We start from the raw sequence: 23,151 nt of genomic DNA on the forward strand, positions 1-23,151 counted from the left end.
AAACCTGGGGGAAGCTCTTGGCTCTTGGCTTTAGATCAGTTCGGTTCTGGTCATGGTGACCATTGGAGACTAAGCCACCAAAGATTTTCTCTCTGTCTCTCCTTCTCTCCATATAAAATCTTCCTTTCAAATGAAAAATAAATAAATCTTTTAAAAATTTCTGAAAAATCTCCAGAACACTCAACTCTTTGGAGATGGGTTAAATAGCTAGTATTACTACTCACAAAGTATCTAGAGCTCAGTGGCACTTATGTTGAGAAACACATTTCATATTTTTAATTCTACCTTTTAATTCCACTTTCCATGAATGTTTTGAACTTCCCCACATATTCTTAAAACATTATTCGTAAGAAAGCTAAAGTTGCAATATTTAAAATCACATGAAATCTTATTCAGAACAGGTAATATTACCAGGACAGAGAGGGTTATTCAATTCTAGTAAGGTTCATTTCATCAAGATCTAACAATTCTCAATATTCCTGCTCCTAACAATATAACTTCAAAATGCATTAAGCAAAATCTAACAGACTTATAAAGAAAAACAGAGAAATCCACAATTACAGGTTGGAAATATTTTGATACAACAAAGTCAGTAATGATATGAAAAATATGAATAATACTACCAAGCAATTAGACCTAACTGATATTGATAGGACACTCCCTAACAGCAGACTATCCATTTTTTTCAAGTGCATAAAAGATATTCACCGAGATAAACCAAAACTTCAACAATAAAACTGACTGACTGATTTGAAAGATGAAATTGTGAGAATCTTCTATAATTATCACCAGATAATTACGTGAGAAGTCAACAATTAAAATGTGAAAAATTCCCCAAATTTTAGATATTAAGCAACACATTTCTAAATAACCTGTGGATCAAAGAAAAAAAAACCTCACTGTATTGTCTTTTCCTTTCCCATAGTTCAAATTTCTCCCTGTCCCTAGTGCCACTCATAGCCTTGTATGATTCTTTAACACATGAAAAATATCCATATGAAACCATTTGAGCTACATAGGGACCGTAATGTATATGTATCCTTAAGAACATGGAAACAATATTTTTTCTAGTTGTACTCATATCACACAAAATGGACGGGAAGGTACTATGGTGCAGTGGGTTAGGCCAGCACTGGGGATGTTCATATCCCATATCAGAGTTCTCTTAAGCCCCAGCTACACAATTTTCAATTAATCTTTTTAACATGGGGAATGAACTAGCAGATGTAACATCTTTTCTCTCCTTTCCCTCTCCTTCTCCCAGGCCATCTCGTGCGTGCGTGTGTGTGTGTGTGTGTGTGTGTGTGTGTGTGACACTTTACCTTTCAAATAAGTAAAAACAAAACATTAAAAAAAACACCAACAAAAAGTCGAACATGACGGACTCCAGCAGAACTATAAAAAACACATTAGAGACATACTGTGGACAAAACAGCATCATAAACATACCCGCTCTTACAATTGATAAGACACGTATCAGCTATAAATCAGGGACAATTCAATCAAAACTCTCTCAGAGATTCTCATGCAACCATATAGATTAACTGTAAAACTTAAAGCACACTGCAGAAACCCATCTCCAGTGCTAAGCACCAGGCAAGATGCAGAGCAATGTGATTGGTACACAGGAGGAAAAGATCTTCATGACCGCATTAAGTTCATGGCTGGGGCTCTGACAACGAAAGACAAATTTACCAGAGAAGAGCACACAAACTGATTGATGTAATGTTGCCTAACACAGGAGCTTCCAGAAGGAAATGAAGACCTGAAGAAATGATGAAATCTGTACAATTTTATGGCAGTTTAACAAAGAGTGGATAATTGCAGGAATAATGGTAGCACTGAAAGGGCATGAACCAGTGTGAACAAAGCGCAGGAAGTGCAGCCAGGCTTGTTTGTTCAGCCTCTTCGTGGTCCTGAGTCTTCGGAGATAAGGATGCTCCCTTCCTCTAAGTAGAGGCAGGGGCTATTTCTCAGGAGGCTCATATGCCCGACTTCAGGGGAAGGTCAGAAAAGCCTTCCTAGATTTTATGACTTCCTACAGGGGAGGAGAAGAGGGGGAAGGTGAGAGTGACCTTTCTGCTACTGCTGTTTTCTCAAATTCCTTCAGCTTAAAATATTCTAAGGGTAGAGTTCTTGAACCCTGGAACCCTGTCAAGAGGTTTTCTCTAGCAAGATATCAAGACTTACTATAAACTTTCCCAGACGCAAGGCATTGTGGTAGACATTTATGAAAATCGTTGTAGAGAAGCAGACCAATGGAATAAGATACACAGACCAGACAGAAACCCATGACTTGCATGGCAACTGTATCCTGACACTCCTCTCAAATGTGTACGCTTGGAAGACTCAGCCAGGGATCTGATCAGAGCACTTCTGCCTCTCCAGATCTGTGACGGCCGGAGTTTACTTTTTTATCAAGCTTTCTGTTGCTGCTGCTCCCAGCTGCACTCCCCACCCACAGCAGGGAGAAAGAAAGAAAAAGGAAGTTTCAAGTGGGCCATTCAGAAGTCTCTCAGCAGGGAGAAAGGGTTTCTGAGTTCTCTGGCCCATGAGATAGGGACTTGTACTAACCTTCTGCCTTCTCACAAAAGTGAAGAACTCCTCTTTATTGCACCACCACCCTCATCACTTTCCAGGGGACAAAGCAGTGTTTGATTAACTGGAGAGCTTGGGCAATGGTCTCCGACTGTGACTCCCCACCACAGCCACCTGTGCTCACCCTGGAGCATCCTGCTTCTGCTCCCTGGCCCCACAGCAGTCATATTCCAGGTCCTAACTTTCAGGGACCGATGCTACACAGGTGGCATCGCAGGTGGTAGGGGAAGGAATAACTGTTTCATGAAAAAAGAAGTGGTAAGACCATATGCTATACATACAAAGTAAAAGGGGAAAATTAAACTAATTCCTCAAGCCATGAAATAAATTGCAAGAAACTTAAATCCTTAAGTGATTTATATAATTGAAACCGATTTAAAGCTTTATTCACCCAAAAAGCAGAGAGAGAGAGAGAGAGAGAGAGAGAGAGAGAGAGAGAGAGATATCCCATCATTCCCCAAATGCTTGCCAGGAGTCAGGGCTGGGTCAGGCTAAAGCCAAGAAGTCAGTCCAGGGTTCTGATGTGGTGGCAGCGACTCATTCACTTGAGCAGTGACCTGGTGCCCCCCATGGTGTGCACCAGCAGGAAGCTGAGAGTAGAAGCAGACCTAGAAATAAAACCCAGACACTCTGATATGGGATGCCATCATCCCAAATGGCATCCCAAGCACTGTGTCAAACTAGTAAGCACCAATTTCTTAAAAGTCAAAACAGCCAGAGAATCACCAAGGAATTATTGATAAACCTTATCATGTTAAAAAGATATAATACCAGAAGCGAACAGAAGAAAGATAAATAAAAATACTGCAGATGATGTCGGGAAATGTATATCCTCTCCTAATTGCCATGGCATGGCACTTCAGCACTCGGCTCAGGCCTCTAAGAGGCTGACCTGATTTCTGCCTGGTTTCATGAGTTCACCTCAGTCCTGTGCCCCAACACAATCGTGTGCTCCTGGCAGGCCTGCAGAGTAGTCCTTCTGTGTCCAGAGGGAGGAACTATTTGGGATACATATTACCGTCTATCACAACCCTGTTGGAATTACACTGGGAGCCTTTTCTCTTTTTTTCTACGAACTTCCACAGTAGCCTACGTACAAGTCTCATATTATATAATTCTGTGCACAGTCCCCTTGTCAGGGAGTTCCTTGAAGGTAAAAAGGATGTTTTATTTTGACTTAGTACTATTTGCTGGCACCTGCCTCCTGCCTGGAAATCAGAAACACTTGCCCAATGCACAAGCACAGGCTGAAGAGTTTGCTTGCCACACTGTCTCTTCATGTGTCTGTGTCTATAGCATCTAACTATGGCCCAGACTTTACTCTTGGGTTTCTTTCTTGCCTGAATCCTGCTCTGTTTTGAGGTACAGTGTTGGGATTTGAGGTTATTTCATCACATTCTCTTTTTCCACCTGGGTTAATGAACAGTAGACACACAAGCCAGCAGCAAATTAAAATAAAGCACGGTGATTAATATCTGGTAAAACAGCATTTAAGAACATGACGTGGTTGCAAGTTCACAAAAGGAGGTTCAATGTCAAAGTCTCCAGATTGAGTCTACAAAGCATATGTGAAACCAGCAAGAAATGCGTCCCACAGACTATATATAGAAGGGCCCACAAGATCAGTCATGGGTATGACAGAAGTACACTTCTGGGGGTGGGGAGGGTGGGGAGCAGGAAGTAGAAGGATCATGTTCAGGTGAGCACAGGTGGCTGTGGAGGGGAGGGGAGGCCATCCCAGGATATAATCCATTGCTCAAGCTCTTCAAACAGATCATGTGCCATTTTGTCCTCTGGAAAGCGACAGGTAAGGGATGGAGAAAAAGAAAGAACCCTTAAGGGTTTTTTTTTTTTTTTTTTTTTTTGAGAAGGCAGGGAAATTGGCTAAAGATCCTATCTCATGGGCCAAGGAATTCATTCAGTGAGAAACATTTCCCTCTGCTAAGAAAATTCTGACTGACCCACTTAAAACTTCCTTCTTTCTCTCCTCTGTGACTGATGGCCAACATCAACCTGGCTATTCAAGATGTGGATGTCAGAGCAGCAGCAGTGCCGCTTAAAAGCTGATAAGAAAAGCAGAAACCTAGATGACCACAGGTCTAGCGAGGCAGAGCTGCATTCCGCTCAGATCCCCAGGTGAGCCGGATGTGCAGGCAGGATTGACAGGCATTCTCGAAGAGATTCTCAGACCAAGTTAATCCACTGGCAATCGCATCAGTCTCCCACTATGTCTCATTAGTCAGACTCTTCTAGATTTCTGCTGTCCACTACGGAAGCCACTAGGGACTTGTGACTATTAAACCTGTGAGATGGGCTGTCAGTGTAAAACACATATGGGACTCTAAGTGTCTCAACACAAAAAAGCCACTGTTAAATATCTTATTTTTCAAATTAGCCACATGTGGAAATAATACTCTAGAGCTTGAATTAAATAATAAAATAGTTGGATTAAATAAAATACATTACTAAATGTAATGTCATTTTTCTTTTCAACATGGTTACTAGCAATTTTAAGATTACATATGTAGGGGCCCGGCGGCGTGGCCTAGCAGCTAAAGTCCTCGCCTTGAAAGCCCCGGGATCCCATATGGGCGCCGGTTCTAATCCCGGCAGCTCCACTTCCCATCCAGCTCCCTGCTTGTGGCCTGGGAAAGCAGTCGAGAACGGCCCAAACCTTTGGGACCCTGCACCCGCGTGAGAGACCCGGAAGAAGTTCCTGGTTCCCGGCTTCGGATCGGCGCGCACCGGCCATTGTGGCTCACTTGGGGAGTGAATCATCGGACGGAAGATCTTCCTATCTGTCTCTCCTCCTCTCTGTATATCTGACTTTGTAATAAAATAAATAAATCTAAAAAAAAAAAAGATTACATATGTAGCTTGCAATATGCTTTTCCTGGTCAGTTCTCTTCTTGATCTCTGCCTCTCCCTTCTAAAACTGTAGGACTCACACATCCATTCCCAAGCTACAGAGTCCCTTGGTTGCAACCCTTCATGTTCACTCCTTGACACCACTAATAACCCTCTTAGCTGAAAAGTATTGTAGTCCCGGCCATCTGCAGCAGGTTGCTAACAGTCTGATGAAATGTAAACCTGAGTGTAGATCCATCAATAGGGGACAAGGGATCAAGATTCTAATTCAGCTTATTCTTTTAATCTTCAATATTCTCTGCTCTTAGCCTTTATACTTGGTCTCTCAGGACCTCTTCTTTCAACCACTTTATCTTAGCAAAAAAAAAAAAAAAAAAAAAATATCTAAACAAGATCATCTTTAGGTTGCTGGAAATCCCCAAGACAATGTATATTGACTCTAATTAGTTGGCAAATTCTTGGAGGGCAGGTGTTTATGTTATGATCCCACTTTTAACTATTTGTGCTTTGACTCAACTTCCTGGGATCTCAACATGGTCTTTGAAAATCACATCTGTGGCAAAGGACAAGGCATTTGTTCAAGCTGATACAACTGTTGGAAGAAGAAGGGACCTTATTAAGAGCAGTAAAGATATAACCCACAACGCAGTTGCATTTTGAGGCAAACATGCCTATTTATGTGCACGCATTTGTTTTTAAAAGTTTGACCATCTGACTGCAACCTGAGGAATCTTGGTTAAACATTTCTCAATACAAAACAAAGAATGTTGGGTAGTTAAATATTTTACCTCTTGGGCTAAAATTTATTATTTATTTTTTTGTTTCCTTCCTGATAATTGCTTGAGGTAGAAAGCCAACGCAAACATTCAAAAGATTTGCAGTCACAAAAATCCCACTATTCATGAGGGAAAAGTGGTAACCTTTGAGTGGCTAATTAATTCAACAAGCATGTAATACATGCCTTCCATTATGACTGAATCTTTGTTGAGCATCTATCTACGAAGTGTGGAAAACTCTTAGGTAATTCAGAAAAAAATAGAAGACTAGTCCCTCCTTCCCAAGCCTGTTAGAATCTCATTGAGGAAAACCAAACAAATTGAAGAGGACTAAATGGATATTATACAGTAAAAAAGAGATCAATGCACATTTAATGAATCATTCTTATTGCTAGGTACACAAAAAATATTAATATGAACTACACTGAGAACAAGCACTTTCAATACATGTTTAAGGGCTAATTGCTCAAAGGGGGAATCATATTAGATCCCCACGCGGTATTCAAAGGCTTAAGGAGTGACTTGAAAGATCAGGAAGCCAGGAAAAGGTGACCATGCACCTGGCAGCAGGGCAGACGGCTTCCTGGATGTTCAAATGCATTCTGTTCTTGCACTGGACAAACTGGGAGAGCTAGGAAACAAGGAGGAGGAACTTCAGCTACCGAAAGGCCACTTGTGGACAACCTGGAACAATCACTGACATCTCTTGCTCCAAGTCAGGATGTCTCCAAATTCCTCAAGCACCCTTGAAGGTGAACTCCATAAATCTCCCCTCGGAATACACAGCAGGTGAGTCTGAAGTCAGTTCAAAGCTCTCAGATTCCCTAAGCACAAGGGCGTTGGACTGATTCTGACATGAGTGCCAGGCCTATTGTGGTAAGTTGCTCCGCTCCTTCTGCACTCCCTCTTTAAGCCTCAGCACTGCCTTGTCCAACAAATACTTGGTTGTGACAATCAAATGATGAACAATTTAAGATGCTGTGTGTACACAATAAATATAACAGAAGTTTCAATACCCTCATAAAAAACTCATCAAGGGTGAACATGTAAAACAATATAAGGAGGAAATGAAAGGGGAAAATTCTACCATTTGCCTACCACACGGTTGATGTGCCAAGCCACCTCCACGTGAATTCCAAAGGTCCTTGGATAAGGATGGTCTCATCTGAAAGACGGCCTTGAAATATCAAGGCAGGAGGACAGGGGAATGACAGACGTCTTTCTGCCAAGATGGAAGCTGTCAAGGCCCACCTCATGGAGAAAAGCTGGCTGTGTCGTTTGCTTCTCTGGGTATTTTCATGTCAAAAGTTCCACACCAAGAATTTCCAGCTACATGACCCAATTTGTTTTTCCTTAAACGTTTTTAAATTAGGGTTCTTGTCATTTAAGTGAGCGTCACATACACACATATACCTCCAAAACCATCAACAGAAGCATCAGAGGGGCAAGAGAAGAAAGACTGGTTTCTGTCCAAGGATATTAGAAAGAACACAGCTAACACATATATACACATACTACTGTCCTAAATGAAGCTAGAAGCAATATGTGTAGGATTCATCAGAGAAAATAAAACTCTTTTCCACTCTCTAAAAATAGAAAACAATAAATATGAGATTGGAATCTTAGCAAATAAATGAACCACATCTAATGTGCTGAGGAGAGAAAGGGAGAAAAAAATTATGTTTCTTTTTAATTATTGGAAAGACAGATTTACATAGACGAAGATCTTCTATCTGCTGGTTCACTTCCCAAACAGCGACAATAGCCAGAGGTGAGCTGATCTGAAGCCAGGAACCAGAAGCTAGGAACTAAGAGCTTGTTCCAGGTCTCCCACATGAGTGTAGGGTCCCAAGGATTTGGGTCATCCTCTGCTACTTTGCTAGGCCATTAGCAGAGAGCTGGATGGGAAGTGGAGCAGCCAGGACATGAACTGGTGCCCATATGGGATGCCAGCCACTGCAGGCAGAGAATTAGCCAATTAGCGTTGGCCCCCCGAAGGAAATAACTTTTTAAAAAAGCAAAGAGACTAGAGTGGGACACAAAAAAGACAAAGCCTTTTTGTGGATGAGGTATTTGGGACAATATTTTCCAGAGAACATGCATTAAAGTCCATGCATTTTGCTTCACCATTTAAACAGATAATTTAATCTGCTCATGAGTGAACACAGAAAACCTAACTGAGATTATTATTACTAGCAAACATCCTATTTTTTTCTGTATAAATGAAGAGTTGGGAAAGCAACCAGCACAACATCCATGTTAGAAACATTCATAATCAAGGTGCCATCCTAACAGACTGAGGTAAAAATAATGCTAATTATATAATTTCTCCTAAATATAATCTCAGACAAAAAAATTCTCTGTCTATGGAAGCAGATGTCATAATTCCATATGACTCAATAGTATTTATTTACTGACATTAAATAATAGTAACACGGTTACTGCTTTTAATTAATTAAAGAAATCAGTTCACCATGATGAAAATCTTCACTGTAGTGGAATTTTATTATAATTTCATTATATCCCCTTCAAATCCTTAATCTTCAGATATATTTGCTGTATAAATTGAGGCATGACTCGAAGAGACAGAAGTTAACATGAAATGAATTTGAAGCCACTGAATTAATTACACAATTTGTAATTTAATAACTGGGATCCTTCTGTCATACCTTTCCATCATTGATTCCACATTATTTCACTTGTGTCTCTCACGGTTCTACACAAGTTCATGATGATCAGTCGTTTACATGGTCAGGTGTATTGCTGGTGTATAAAGTCTTCTAGAACAAAAATGACCTCTTATTACCATACAGTCAAGTTTTTCTTTTCACTACAATGGCATCCATCTACATAGAATTTAAGGGTAGGGACAGGGCTTCCAAAAAAAGCCGTTGCCAGCCTTGGAGAGTTGTTAGAGTTGAAGGAAACAGCAGTCACATGGTTCTAGGACTTAGCCCTATCTTCACTCCCTGGTTGGGGGGATCTTCAGTCTGTCACTGGATCCCTGCACAGCACTATTCTCTTCAAAATTGGGATGAAGGTTATACAGACTTCAAGTGGTTCAAAGAAATTCCATGAAGTGGTAAATGCACCCTCCAGAGTTTACAATGTAGCATTATTATTATTTACTGTTACTCTGACCACAGAATCAAGGCTAGAATTTAAGCGTATTTCTTTCACTTAGGCTGTCTTCATCTTGAGCAGATTGACTGCTGTCTAGTTTGTTGCTCTGTGGGTTAGCAATAGTTGCACTTGAAAGGATGAAAAGTTAGCCCCAGCATAAAGACAGTTCCTGAGTGCTGGGGTGCACAGATCACTGCCTGGACTAGCCAGCTTAACAAAGACACTCATTTGATAATACAATTGGAATGTGTTAGGTAAGATTTTTTTTTTTAAATTTCCTCCTATCTGACAAGAGAAAAAAAAGTTTATATAAGGACCAAGAAATATAGTAAAAGAAAGAGAGGCAAAATAATAATAACAACAACAACTTGTTATTTGTGTCAGGCACAAAAAAAGGCACCTACAATGTGTCGACACCAAAAAAAGAAAAAAAGAAACAAACAAAAACATAAAGTGTGACTTCAGAGGACACATTTTCAGTGGCATAAGGGACTAATCTTCTACCTGCGGTGTCAGCATCCCACATGACTTCTGGTTCAACTGCTGCTCCACTTCCAATCCAGCTCCCTATTTACAGCCTGGGAAAATATCAGAAACAGGTCCAAATCCTTGGGCGCCGATACCCACATGATAGACCCAGAGGAAGTTCCTGGTCTCTGTCTTCAGAGTAAGTGCCAACCATTGTGGTCATTTTGGGGAGTGAACCCAAGAATGGGAGATTTTTCAATCTCTCTCTCTGTCTCTCCTTCTACCACTGTAGCTCCCCCTTTCCAGTAAAAGTGTAAAAAAAAGTGACTTCACAAAAATTCTGATACAATGTAGTATCACCACATGTCTATATCCTACAAAAAGAGGAATTCTGATAAATTCCCTCTTGAAAGTTTCTTAAACATTTCCAATACATTCTCAAGTGGACTCCGGGCAGGAGGAATCTGTTTTGACAAGACATCAATGAGAACTGAATGACTCTTGCTACAGTTTGGATGTGGTTTGTCCCCCAAGGGTCCTGGTGGTTTGGGAGGGGGTTCCCATAGAGAATTAAGAGATGGTGTGGCATCTTTAACAGACACAGTTTAGTGAGAGGTCCTTGGGTCAAGTGGGACATCACCTCAAAAGGAACTGGCATGTTGCTCATGGAACAACTTTGATGAGTTGCTGTGAGAGTGTACAGTTATAAACGCCAGCATCTGGCCCCACCCAGCCTCTCTCTGGCTTCCTGAACATAAACATTTATTTCCACATGTGCTCTCACCATCGCCACCCCTCTTGCCATCACAGAGCCAAGAGGACCTTCTCCAGAACCAAGCTGATGCCAGCACCATGTCCTTGAAACTCCCAAACTTCCAAACCAGCAAACTTCTTTTTCTTCATAACTAGTTGGCCTCAACTGTTTCACTACAGTAATGAAAAGCTGACCAATACAATTCTCTTACAATATTACATGCCTGGTGACTGGAAAAGTTTCCCACAGACTGTTTCCCCTTCGCCACCCACGGACTTTCACTGTTAGAAGTTACAGTTCATGTATATGTTCCCATACAAGTTCTGGCTCTGCACGTCTGTGGTATAATGTTAGTGGCATAAAGCAGGAGATGAGAGCAGTGGGCCTGGAAGTAATTTCTATAACAAAAACAGCTAGCTAAGTGGCTCTATACAGATATGATTGCCAACGGTGTAAACATGACCTCTGACCTAAACCTAAATAAATGGGTAATGGGTCCCCAATTCAATTTCCCAGTAGACAGAACTCCAAAATTCCTGTGGCAACCCCAGTGCCACTCATCACAAAGGAAAACGAAACAAGAGGAGGTGAGAGTCAAAAGAGAAGCCATTAATTAAATTTGAAAATATTTCAGAAGTAGTTTTACACATTTTATAAAGAACAACCAACTATATGAACACATGGCTAAGAGTCTCCCATCACTTCTGAAGGGGTCCATGCAAATGAAGAGGCCTTGAAATTTATGCTTCAAACCATTTGCAATAAATCTCTGTTGGTTACTGTTATTCCATCTCTAACCTCAACCTTAATCATGGAGCATTTTCCTCTTTTCAGATTTCACCTCTCTTAACTTGAATACAGAATACATGAATGAATTTTAATTTCAAAATTAAAAAAAAACACAAAGTTTTAAAGTCAGGATCAGTGAGGTTAGACTGAAACACTAAACAGCCGTTCCCCTAACCTTAACTTTGAAGGACGTTAACAACAAATTAACTGTGTTAAATGAACTTCTGAGATTACCATTAGAAATTTAACCGCTTTCAGTGAAAAATGGAGGATATTCTCCTGTACTACAGAAAATCTCTTCCTAGTTCCAGCTCCACCTTCCATAGCATATAATATGAGGGGACTTCAAATGTCCATGAACAAATGAAATTAAAATTAGTGTGTATCTGCCATCAAATTACAAGATTACAGAATCAAGGAAATAATATAAAACAGAAGTTTTCATTCTAAAAATGTTTCAAGTGAAAAAACAGAATGAAAACCACAGTTAAATGTTTGTTGAGTTCTTTGTTTAGTGGGGATTGGGGGGCTAATTTTGTGATAACAAAGCAAAAATTAAAAGAAAGAAAGGAATGGAGGGAGGGCAAGAAAGGTGGGAAGTATCGTTATGATATTAAAACTGTGTCTGTAAAATACATAATATTTGTTCCCCTTATATAAGTAAAAATTTCTTTAAACAAATATATCTTTCAATTCAAATTATAGGGACTGCCACAGTGGCATGTAAGCTAATCCTCTGACTGTAGTGCTGACATCCCATGTGGGCACCAGTTCAAGTCCTGGCTGCTCCACTTCCAATCCAGTTCATTGTTAATAATCTAGGCAATCAGCAGCCACATGGGAGGCCAGAAGAAGCTCCTGACTCCCAGCTTCTAACCAACCCAGCTCTAGACATTGAGACCATTTGGGAAGTGAACCAGCAAATGGAAACTCTCTCTCTCTCTTTTCTCTCTCTTTCTCTTCTCTCACTCTCATTCTCTCTCTGTGTAACTCATTCTTGTAAATTTAACAAATTTAAAAAAAAAACAAAAGCAAATTACAAATGCAATTATCAATTATTTCAGAGACTAAGCCAACACATTGAGGTACAATTATGCAAATTAACTCAGAATGTGAACAACCTCCTATCTTAGACCTTCCAAGATTAGCAAGCATAGTAAGAACAGGACTTCTTTTTCACATGCAGTTTGCCAATCATTTTGATATCTCATTACCATGTCATTCATCCCAAAACCTTAATGCTAACCCATCCGTATTTTCATCTCATCTCTAATCTTTATCCTAGGGAGTACAGGTCGGTGATAAAATTTAAAAGTTGGATAAACCCAACCTATATATTAGTCATAATTCAAATAGATGCACAATGAGAGTTTGCTCTGTAGACTTATCAAAATATCCCTCTGCAAAACTATTGAATCAATGGTTATATCCAAACACTGAGGAATCTAATGTGTTAATTAAATTACGGAGCAAAAATCATGCAAAGCTACATTAATTTTGGCTGAATTCTTAAGGAATGGATTTAGCCCCATATTGCACAATACCTTCTGGGTGGAACATAAAGAAGCATTTCCATAACTCTACCATCTATTTTATCCTTAGCAGCTCATTTTATGGATGTGTCCCAATAGCTATTTTCAATAGAACTTCATTTTAAGCCACTTAAAAAGCATACCCTCCCGTTCCATTCTTATGTCAGCTTATAAAATAAAAGCAACCCGCAGTAACTATGCACTGCTTTGGGACAGAAATTTTACCTTATGAGGAAAGGGGACCTAAAAATACCAAGGCAGGATCTCCTGATGGGGGGGCGGAGTTTAGAAATCCCCTTCTGTATCAAGGTAGAGTGTTGGGCATTCACATGATCTACATACACCCATTTCAGGACTACACATATCCAACACACAGCCTTTTGTTGACTTGGAACAGTGAAGTTTGGTCAACCATAAAATACAACCTTCCACTGACACTATCTCCTTAACTCTTTCTTTTTTTTTTTTTTTTTTTTGATAGTATATGTCTCCAAGATAAGACATTCATTCTTTCATCCATCAAAGAATGATGACTTGCTATGTGCTAGGAAAAGAAGATACCTCAGTGAACAAAATCAACGTCGTTGTTGCCTTCATGGAACTAACAATTTAGTGAAAATGATAAACAGTAAACAAAATAAAAATCGAATTATTTATTAAGTATATTAAGCTTTCCTCCATTCCCTGGAGTACTTGACCTGAATCTACAAGCTATGAAGAGAGAAGACAGATTCCTAACAGCTGCAAATCCATCCTCTTTCACCATGAACATAAAGGAAGACTACTTCTATTCTAGTCTCCCAAACTGGAAGAGAAGAGGATTCCTACTGGCCTAGAAGACTTGGATCACCATGCCCACCCCTGAGAAATCCAATCATGTGCCCAGGATTCTATGGGGGGTTCAAAAAGATGTTTTGGGTCCGGCGTGACAGTATAGTGGTTGAAGTATTCACCTTGCACAACCAGGATCCCATATGGTTGCTGGTTCTAATCCCAGCGGCCCTGTCTCCTATCCAGTTCCCTGCTTGTGGCCTGGGAAAGCAGTGGAAGATGGCCCAAAGCCTTGGGAACCTGCACCTGCATGGGAGACCCGGAAGAGGTCCTGGCTCCTGGCTTCAGATCGGCGTATCACTGGCCACTGAGGTCACTTGGGGAGTGAACCATCAGATGGAAGATCTTCCTCTCTGTCTCTCCTCCTCTCTGTATACCCGTTTTTCAATAAAAATAAATAAATTTTTTTAAAAAGATATGTTTTCAGGGGAGTAGAGATGGCTAAGTTTGCTAATCAAACTAAAAACAAATAAGCTATAGATTATAGCCATATTTTTACAAGCCATTTCTATGGATGATTCTTAGAATATGAAGGAAAATATTTAAAGCAAATGAATGATAGAATCAGATTTATTTAAATTATGTTGGCAGTATTACAGATAATGTCATGGGTGTGAAATAGGAATAGACAATGAGAACAGTTAGAGATTATTTCGGGCCAGCCAAGATGCTATCTTAATATAGGGTGGTGGCTTTGATGATGGAAAAGAGTAGGTTAAGAGGTATTTGGGAGGTAACACATCAACAGGTAGCTGAGTGTATAAAAATAATGGCAAAGGACAGACACAACGATTTCTCCCCTGAGTCATGAGTTCAGCTTTTCTTCACATTAAACCCCCAGAGAGACTCTCACCCCAGGCACAGCTGTGTTTTCAGAGCATTTCGAATGTTTTGAATCTGTTGTGTTCAGGTTAGAGAATCCCTGAATTAGGTAGATAATCGTTCCCAAGGTAGTTAGAAACAGGAGAAGTTTGGGAGAAAAGTCCCTGACTTCTATCCTACATGGGTTTTGTGAAAAGATCCTGTGACTCCTCCAAGCAATACATCAAGTACACAGCTGGATACACAGGAGCCTTCCTTCAGAAAGTTCATGAAAAACGAATATTATGAAGTGACTATACATCGATTTCAGAAAGCATTTTGCACCAAAATAAGCTTTTTTGTGAACATTTTGAAGTGCCCTCACTTACATGGGTGTTATAGGAAAAAAACTAAATTAGAGACAGGTGAAAGTGACTGACATTTACATTGTAATGGAAGCCATGGTAGAATATAAAACTACCTAACAAAAGAGTACAGTGGGAGAAAAAGTTATCTGGAAAAAAAAAATGCCTCTGTGAATCAAAGATGATGAGTCAGCAAAGGAGACTGCTGGAGCACTGGTAGGTTAGGAGGAAACCAAGAACACTGGGTGTTGCCAAAGTCAATGCAGAAGAATGTTTCAGGCAGAGAGTGTAAGCGGGTGGAAAGCTGTATTTAATTTTGGCAAGGTATGGCACTCCACCCTCCCAAGATAGCTATTAACACAGAATTACTATTTAAAGGTCAAATTGTAGGAGACTCCAAGGCCTAGGTTTTGAGGATTTGGGAAATAATTGCATTCTCATTACAGACACTAAACACAGAAGATAACCCTCTGTGTGCACACGCATTCATGACTTTTAGCCCTAAGACGTGCTTGCCTCTCTGTGGGTTTAAAGTTGGCAAAGACCGCAACTCTTTCATTGTTTGGTAGTATGCTTTCCGTTGCCAAGCCTACCAGGACAAAACAAACACAGAGCGATCTTTCAGGACTTGTTTCCTCTTTGGGGCCCCACTGCACAGATTTTCGTCACTGTCACAATAAGGAAAACATGTTTATTTCTTTACATGTGTGTCACCTTTGGATTTCCTCAAGGACAAGCAATAATTTTATATGAGCTTCTCTCTCCAGGGCTTATCACTGTGCCTAGTACTTGGTATGTATAATGATTGCTGAATGAGTGGAAAACTGCATAATTTTCGTGTGAATTCATGAAGACCCAATCTGGAAATTCCATCTCTAAGTATTCTTTCATCATAAACTGTAAAATACTGTTTAAATAAAGGATGTGGTTTATCCATTTTTAACTTCTAACTCAATTTTCTATGAAGTTAGTAAAATCTCATTCCAACACAAATTATTTAATCTCTTGGTACCTTGGATTCTTTGCCTTTAAAATAAGAATGGCGATGCCAATTTCCCTTGGAACTACAGTGAGAATCATAAAATTCAGAACTCTACTTGTGGAGTTCGACCTTAGCGGCTCGGGTGACAGCAGCCCTCTGTAGTGGAGGCAACCGGCTTGAGGAGAGTATGCGAGCCAGGTCGGACCTGATGCCCGGGACTTGACCCATGGGCACTGTCACCACACAATGAGGACAGTCCTAGGCTTTGGGTGGCCAGTGCACCCCCACAGCGCCAGGCTCTGCCTGCTGGTCACCCAGTGGCAAGCTCTAGGGATTTTAGGGTATGCAATTGCTGCCTACAGACATCCAGGGATAAGGCTAGTGTGAGTGTAGGTGAGGGATGAATTCTGTGTGATTCCTAGTGATGGGGTCATGGAACTTGCTTGCAAGCCTGGGGACTGAGATCAGAGGGTTTGGAGGGAAGGTTCCATAAGTTCTATTTGGGCCAGACTGATTCACCAACCCACATGGGAATCCTGAGATGGGCTGTTAGTGTAGAGCATCACTGACTGCCACACACCAGTCCACATGAAAGCTATGGCTGGGGATCTGTCTGGCAGGGCTAGGTACCAATACCTGACCGAGTGGCAGAACAGGGGATGGGTCACACTTGGCACGGTCAGGACACTAACCAACACGCGAGAGAAAAAGATCTGGGGGTAGATTCTCTGGGGGAAGTATGGGCCCAACCCTGTGGAAATACAAGTCCCACTGGTTAGCTCGCGAGTTGGGGTGGTGATGGGCTCAGCTAGGTGTGACCATAAAACCTGCCATCACTTACGGGTAAAGGAACTGACTACAGTCTGGGCAGGTCAAGGTAGCAGCACCCGAATGTGTATACTAAAGCAGGATGTGGGGTGGGCCAAGCTGCAACTGAAAGGGGGCAGACCAGGCAGGACCAAGCAAACCTTAACTCACAAGGAAGAACAGAAATCAGGATGGAACACAGCTCATGCCAAGCTAGGCTCTTACACCTACTGATCTGCATGAGCCAGGGATACTAGGACACAGCATCTAAGGCAAAGGCCAAGACAGGTGAGGGGCTAGACCAGTTTGAGTCAGAGCAACCACTGGCATGCGAGCAAACTACAGCTGGGAACAGGCCTGGTTGGGGAGCTCAGGGGACACCCTAGCTGGGTTAGGGTTCCCACTGGTGAGTGCGGGGGCTGGAGTGGGGGCTGTGTTCTGGTCTGGACATGGCTACAGTCTCTCTTGACACAAATATGGATTGGGACTGAACACACCAGGCCAGACTAGACTCCAACACCATCTGGTGCTCTGGAGGACCAGGGTAGGTGTAGGATAGACCTGGCTGGGTCTCTGCCCCTACTGAGCCATGTGTGAGCTGTGTTTGGGTATGGAAGAGCCTTGGCTGGGCTGAAACATCCAACAGTAAGAACCAGAATGGGTTGAAGGCCAGTCAGGAAAGGCCACTGTTTCTGCTAGGACAGGGGGTGGACTGAGTAGGGGTGGCTCATGAACCCACCAATATGCACGAGATCTGACAATGGGAGAGGTTCTGATGGAAGAACCTGGGCAACTCCTCTGGCAGGACACAGTCTGTGCAGTTGAGTGCAAGAATCACAATAGGGAGAAGCCCAGACCAGGCCAGGGAAAGGTACCCACTGGCATACATTTGGCATAGATCGGGAGCAGACCAGGCTGAACCAGTTCACATTAGCTGCTGGTGAATCCAAGCACCAGAACAGTGTGGGTCAGGATAGATATGGTTGCAACACATACCAGTGCACATTACAGCTGGGATAGGGTACACACTGCGCTGGGCTAGGCTATAACCCTCACCAACGTCAGCTGGAATTGGGGGTGGGTCAGGCTGTGCCAGGCTACAACACCCACTGGCAAATGCCAAGGTAAGGTGGGCCGTACCAGACTGGGCCACAGTGCCCAACCAGCACACATGACAACCAGGGAGAAAGGAGGCAAAGCCGGTAGGGCGAATGTGGAGGGCTCCCCTGCTGTACAGCCACTCGCACTGCAGAGCATGAGCTAGGATGGGGACAGACCAGACCAGGTGGAGCTACAACACCTGTGGGCCTCATGTAAGGAAGACAGCTAGGTTGGGCTGATTGTTCCTACTGGTACAAGCATAAATCAGAGCGAGTGATGGTTGGTTGGGCTTTGCCACAGCGTCAACTGGCAGAGGCTGGCACTGGGGGCTAATTCTGTCAAGTTAAACTGCAGAATCACCTGGAGTGGGAGTGACCTAGAAGGGTAATAGTGGGCACCTCCCTCTAGGGTTACCACTCCCACTGGAGAGCATGAAAACCAGGACAGGGGCAGGAGTGGCTAGACATAAAGGCACCAGCCAGTATGTGTGTAGGCTGGATAGTAGGGCTGTTTGGGTTGAACTAGGCTTCAATGCCCATTGACATGATTGACATGTACGAGAGCTAAATGGGATGTGGACAGACTGAAAAAGTCTGCAGTACACACTGGCAAGCATGGGAACTGGGGTAGAGGGCAGGCCTGGTGGGTGTTATCGGGAGTTGCCCCAAAAAGGTTGCAGCTCCCACTGGTTTACACGAGGGCCGAGTATGAAGTGGACAGGATCAGGCTGAACTGCAACACTCCTTGATTTGTGTGGAAGATAGGGCTGGAAACAGAAATGACCCAGCAATTGCAACAACCAGCATGTGCATAAGCTGACTGGGGCGACGGACTGTGCCGACCCTGTACTGACAAATTCACATAAGAATCAGGTCTGGGATCACCTCAGACAAAGTTTCTTTGGAGATCCCTCCAACTGAATTGCTGATCCCAGAACCCCAACCATGAAGAGACTAAGTCAACCAGTGGATTCTTAAGAGATTTCATTGCACTTGGAGAAGTGAGATTGGCAGCAATTCAGAACTGCTGAACTATCAAAACTGTATTAGCAGGAACCTCGGATCATGCCCCACGTCAGGGACCTGGGATGGGTGGGAAGCAGGGTTGGGCTTTTCTCTTCATCTTTTCCCTTACCCTGGATGCAGAAAAAAAATACTAATATTAATGTGGAAACAATGGTGTGACCCACTTTCCTGTAGCCCTTGACCCTTTGTACCCAAATCAACTATGTAAAGATTACCAAAATAAGAGAATTTTTAAGATAATAATAAATTAATTAATTTTTAAAAATGAACTCTACTTGTCCACACAAGGTATTCCTTGGGTTCAGGACAGTTGACAACCATTTCTTTATTCCATCAGCATACAAACATTGGTTCACACTTTGAGGGGTAAAGATTGAGGGAAACAAGAGGCAGGCTTTTGAGTTTGTCACTGTCCTACAGCAATGCTAAAGACTGGCTGCCATTTTTGCTACAGGGATGACATTTTTTATCTGAAGGCTTGCTAGACCTTTCTAGGTTGGACAATAGAAAGTACTGGTGGCCTCTGGGCTGACATAGGCCAGTTACGGCAAATATAAACTAATTCAAGGTCCCAGACCCAATCTCCCCTCTACTTCAGTGCTGCTATTCAGTTAACTTAAGGGTCTCAGCAAAACCTGTGAAACAAGTGAGGAATTATTTTAACCAAGAGCAATCTCAGTGACTGCTACTCAAAGAATAAAATACAGCAACTCACTACATGAATGTTCGTTCATTGTAACTGCACTTGGCACACGGTGGCCCCTCTGAGGCAATGCTGATTACACTGCTGGGCTTTTGAAGCACTCTACCACATTATCTCATTTTGTGTTCTTGTGGGTACTGCGACTATCTCCATTTTACATAAGCAGACAGTTATGCTCACACAGCTGGCAACAGAGACCACATGGAAACACAATCTCCACAGACTTCCTTAGGACTATTTAATACTGCCCTGTGGAGTCTTACCATTTCTCTACAAGATTCTAATACAACTTTATTTTGTAAAAAGCTACATTTCATCCTCCATAACCTAAATATTTGTAAGCTCACCTAAGACAAACATGAGGGTTTTCTGGTTCGTGAGTATTATTTTAAGGCAGAAACAAAAATATATAATAAACTAAATTAAAACAAGTATATTTAACCTCATTCATAATCCTTTAAAGTTTTCAGTGAAACCTAGCTTTTTATTTTCCTCTAGTGACTTCGGTTGCCCTGTGTATTTTCATATACCAGCAATATTCACCTTTGGAATGATATTCCTTCCTCTGCTTTTAAAATAAGTCTAATTATCTTATTTTTATAGCTTTTCAAATTCTTTTCTTTATTTCTCACATTATTTACACTTGATATCACTTGATTTTCCAGTATTTCAATGTGAATAGCTGGTATACCGAATATTTCAAGAGACACTCCACTCAAACATAGATAAGAGAGGCCCCTGCCTGGGGCATACAATCAGTCTGGCTTTGAGATAATTTTTTTTTTTAAAGATTTATTTTATTTTTATTACAAAGTCAGATATACTCAGAGGAGGAGAGACAGAGAGGAAGTGGAGCTGCCGGGACTAGAACCAGCGGCCATATGGGATCAAGGCAAGGACCTTAGCCACTAGGCCACGCCGCCGAGCCCGGCTTTGGGATAATTTTAACATTATGTCCAAGGCAGTTGTTGCAAATTTTTGCATTTTCACCTGTAAGGCCATAAAAGTTTTGAGGAAGCAAAGCAAAAAGCAATAAAGGTTATGTTGTGGTCTCCTCAGCGAGACACATTTCCACCTTCTCCAAGAAGTATAGGTGGAGTGATCAAATGGCTAAGATAGGAAGGCAATTCAAGTTAACCCTTGTAGATTGAAGAGATGCAAATCTTCTTCCTGAGTGTCAACTCCAAAGGATTGGTAGTAGTTACCCAAAATGCAGAGTCAAGCAAGATTCTACGGCTGTGTCCAAAGTTAGTGGCGAAGAACACGATAGTAAGTGGCTGAGGTCTTCCCGGGGCATCACAGAGTGGTGGCAAGGCTGCACACAAGTGAATATTTGCCACCATGAAAAAGCAATGGCCCCAGAAAAACCACACTGTCAATGTGACAGCCTGTAACTTCTGCTGGGAAAGCAAGCTACTTGGGGAAAAGCAGCTTTAATGAAACCACACTGTCAAGTTTAACACAAAAATAACCAAAATGCAAAGCAATGCAGAGAAGGGTGTGTCTTGCAAAGAGGGGATGACACATCAAGTTCCTGTGAAGTCTATTCGAGTGCAACAGTGAAAAGGCACAGCACACCTGATACCCTTCTTTGTTGCAAACTTTGACAACAGCAACATGAGGAATGGGAAACCCAGATTAGTATAATCTGAAAGACTTGCTGAAAGACAGAGAGAGAGAGAGAGAGAGAGAGAGAGAGAGAGAAAGAAAGAACCTGTACTAGCAGGGCAGGCATTTGGTACATGATCTAAACAAGAAAGGTGTTCAATCCTTCATGTGTCCCTGTTTGGAAATGTTCCCTACCGATGACCCTAGCATGGCTCTGGCTCACCCCAAGCAGAGTAACTACAAGGGGCTTATGGCTGATGCTCCTTTTGGGGAATGGGCTGTTCTTCCTAACACCATAGACTGTCTCATATCCTAACAGTCTCATAGACTGTATTCCTCCACCTTGAAATGCTCATTGTGTAGCGGAAGAAGTAGCCAGGTAGAAGGCAGGCATGCTATCACAGACACAAGGAAGAGACACAGAGAGAGCAGGAGCTGCCTCTGTTAGAGAATGAGAAGGTAAAGGTAGTTTAATAGGCCAAAACCAAGGAGGGGTTCGTTCAGGTCATTGAGAAAAGGATGAGTGGAGGCATAGAAAGCACTGCCATGGATGCGAAGTTCTCAGAAGGCAGAATGAGAAAAGATGCGAGCAGAGGGCCTGAGAGTCAGTGTTTTCGCAGGGATGGGCACTGGCTTCTGTGTTGTTAGAATCATCCCCTGGCTGCACTGTAAAGACTGACCAGTGAGACAGACACCAGGCAGGCAATGAGTGCAGTTGTGCAGGTTAAAAAAAAAAACAAACAAAAAACAACTGATGAATGTCGGCGGAGTTGAGAAATACTAGGAATCCAAATCATCCGTTTTTCAGGGATGTCATATGAAAGGAAGTGGGCAAAGAGGAAGAAATCAGGTTAAGGTTACTCCCTGGCTTCTGGCTGGGGAAGATAATAGGGTCATGAAGTAGGTTAGAGAATCAGGAAGAGCAAGGGAAAGTCTAGATTAATGCCAGGAGCTGCCTCAATAGTGAATGACAGAGAATGAGTTTTGAGCTTTGGAATCAGAGATTAGGATCCAAATGCACCTTTTACGTTATGTTATGTTAAATACAGTAGCTATGTTAAATATAGTAGTTGCCCTCTCTCTGCCTCATCTTTCTAATGGTAAACTGAAATACTAGCATGCAGCTCACACAGCTGATGCTGAAGATGAAAGGAGGGGATGTGTGAAGGATTATACAACTCCGGGAACACAGTGAGCACTCAGTAACACCACCCATGTTTTAATGATTAGATACAGTGCTTTTTACTTTTCCTTTGTAGCAATGAGATAAAACTGTTTCTTTGCTCATTCTCCTAGACACACACACACAAAAAATCCACTTCCTTTTTATTTCACTAGCATGACTACATTTCTGCCAATGAATTTATGACATAACGCATAAAAGTTGTCCTTAAGTTGGTCTACAATCTCAAGATATACCAAAGGTTGCTTGAGCACAAAATCTGTAGCAAGCCTCCTGGGAACCTGACCCCCGTAAGCCCACACATAATAGAAGATTAGGCTAGATCCTTGAATTGTGCTGGAAACAGGCTCAATCCAATCACTACCATAACCTGATGTCATACTTTTCTTCACACAGCTCTGCTGAGCTGCCTCTAACAGCTGGCAGCTATGCACCAACTGTTAAGCTCCTTGGAGCAGACAGTGGAATCCACAGCGTTCAACACAAGAGTCTGGAACAGAGAAGGTACCCAGTAAGACTTGTTCGAATAAACACATGCCCTATCTCCACTTCAACTCTACACCTAACCTCAGAGGCAAAGTTTGCACAATGCTACTCCACCATATGCCCTTCTATCCAAGGAAGTACATGGGCACTAAGCAAAGACAATTTTTTTTAGCATGAACTGTTCTCCATAGCATTTTGAAAGCATTCAACAGAAGTATTTGGCAATCTAAAGTGATGACTAAAAAACAGAAATGCTTAAGAAACCAGTGTGTATATGGATACATTTCTTCAAATACACACTGATAAGATAAAATGGTTTGCCATGTATGAGATTAATAGACTGACCAAGTC

The sequence above is a fragment of the Ochotona princeps genome, chromosome 6 (genome assembly GCF_030435755.1).
Source record: "Ochotona princeps isolate mOchPri1 chromosome 6, mOchPri1.hap1, whole genome shotgun sequence".
In the NCBI taxonomy this organism is placed as follows: domain Eukaryota; kingdom Metazoa; phylum Chordata; class Mammalia; order Lagomorpha; family Ochotonidae; genus Ochotona; species Ochotona princeps.